Source organism: Adiantum capillus-veneris, chromosome 9, assembly GCF_014529385.1.
Source record: "Adiantum capillus-veneris isolate H3 chromosome 9, ASM1452938v2, whole genome shotgun sequence".
Classification (NCBI taxonomy): Eukaryota; Viridiplantae; Streptophyta; class Polypodiopsida; order Polypodiales; family Pteridaceae; genus Adiantum; species Adiantum capillus-veneris.
In genome coordinates this window covers 165,378,655-165,380,983 of record NC_140939.1, presented here as the reverse complement: position 1 = coordinate 165,380,983, position 2,329 = coordinate 165,378,655, and the positions used below count along the sequence as shown (strand labels likewise).

The window sequence follows — 2,329 nt, the reverse complement described above, 5'->3', positions numbered from 1 at the left end:
GGTGTTCCTTAAGTTTCATATGAATCTGGCATGATTAGGTGAGTTACCTTCCATATGTGTGTATGTGGCTAGGTGGTGTAGTTGAGAGCAGTGAGGTTCTTGATTGTGGTTTAGTTGGCCTTTCAGAGTGTTGTATGTGTAGGATGGTCTCAGCTTGACAAGCTAAACAGATTTCCTCTGTGTGCCTATCGTGTCATCTGTGTCCTCGATTGACATTATGTTGATCTAGGTAGTGTTTGCATGCACTTCATGGGTGTGTGAGTCGCTCCCATCCAACAGCTTGCATCAACACCTGTATCAGGAGCAAGGCCTTCAGCACCAACCATTGTTAGGTTAGCTACCTGAGGCAGAGCAGGGCCTTCAGCACCCACCATTGTTAGGTCAGCTACCTGAGGCAGAGTAGGGTCTTTGCCAGCATCCTTTGCATGCCTTTCTATTTCAACAACTGGGCAAGGGATTTCACCGCCACTCCTAACATCTGGAGGAGTTTTGCTGAACAGAGTTTTGTTCATCCTCTTGGATGGTGGCTTTGCTGAACCTTGCCTCTTTCTTTTAGCTTCTTCCAACATGTTCTCCAGAGTGTCTCCACAATCTTTATTGACAAGAGATTTTGCATGTTGCTATGCCATCAGTAAGTGCTCCAAAAAGACAAAAAAACTCAACCACATGTAAGTGGGTTGACACTAAATTTACTAAGGCATACCTTTCTGCATCAATGTATCGATGTTTGTATCTTAATCGTTAGCTTCGTGTGCAATTACAGACCTTCTTGTCAACCTCCTAGACATACTTTGCCCATGCTTGCCACCTCTTGCAAGCTTTCCCTATTTTACCTTGTCCTCTATGTCTCCATTGTTGCCTCTAGAACATCATCAAGTGTCTCTGAGATCCCTCGAGTTGCAATGGAAGATGTGATTAAACTAGAAGTACCTTCGAAGCTACTTAATATCTATCTAGAAGCTGGCTAATACCATAATATTAATTGGCTAATATCTGTCATACACCACCTAAAACTTTGTGATACTTTGCCAACAACATGTAGCCATAGCATGGCTGGAGAGGTACACAACTTGAAACTTAGCAAGAAACTCTCGGATCTCACCTTTGCTTTGAAGAACATCTTTTGGACTTGTGGAGTAGCCCGCAGCAACGTCACAAGTACTACTTTTTAACATTACTGGTAGTTGTGAAATCGCAAGAAGACTTTGCTGGTGATTCTCCCCAACAATGAGATCCAACTGTGAATCTTGTTGACTGCATTGTATCTCCACCAGATGTCTTCATGACTGCATTGTATCTCCACCAGATGTCTTTGCTGGTGTGAACATACATGTGTCAGACGCTGTTACAAAAAGATGCCAAGCAGCAATTAAAAAAGGACGTCAACCTTTTGGAAACAAAGTCAAACTTTTCAGAAAATTATTGGACAGCTTTTGGTTGTTAACAACTAGAAATACTTGCTACATAGTGAACGAGAAAAGATTAATTCCTTATGAATTAATGCATACACAAGATTGTCTACATAAGTTGACTAATTGCGAGGAAAAACAACAAAATATTTGCAAAAACATCTTGGAATAGCATTCATATTATGTCCTTGAAACATAAAAGTTTACAAAGATGCATCAGGGGACAATAGACCAGCACCATGATCTTGGCTGGTGGTATTAGGGTGATCATCCAAAGGGATTGCTTAATGAACTTGTTGTGGAGTAGGCACACTGCCATCAACACTACCATCAATGCTCACACGATGAGCAGGGACTTCACTGTTTAGGCTTGCATCAGCAACTGTATCAGGAGCAGGCACGGTACCATCAATGTTTACACGATGAACAGGGACTTCACCATTTAGGCTTGCATCAGCAACTGTATCAAGAGCAGGGCCTTCAGCACCAACCATTGTTAGGTCAGCTACCTGAGGTAGAGTAGGGTCTTCGCCATCATCCTTTGCATGCCTTTCTATTTCAACATCTAGGCAAGGGATTTCACCACCACTCCTAACATTTGGAGGAGTTTGTTGAACAGAGTTTTCTTTATCCTCTTGGATGGTGGCTTTGCTGACCCTTGCCTCTTTCTTTTAGCTTCTACCAACATGTTCTCCAGAGTGTCTCCACAATCTTTATTGACAAGAGATTCTACATGTTTCTATGCAATCCGTAAGTGCTCAAAAGACAAAAAAACTCAACCACGTGTAAGTGGGTTGACACTAAATTTACTAAGGCATACCTTTCTGCATCAATGTATCGCTATTTGTATCTTCATCGTCAGCTCCGTGTGCAATTACATACCTTCTTGTCAACCTCCTAGACATACTTTGCCCATGCTT

General features: G+C 42.1%; 1 pseudogene; it reads right to left on the bottom strand.

The window, feature by feature from the left end:
* Nucleotides 1-1,612: 1,612 nt before the first annotated feature.
* LOC147451529 (uncharacterized) lies at nt 1,613-1,903 on the bottom strand (annotated as a pseudogene).
* Nucleotides 1,904-2,329: the final 426 nt, after the last annotated feature.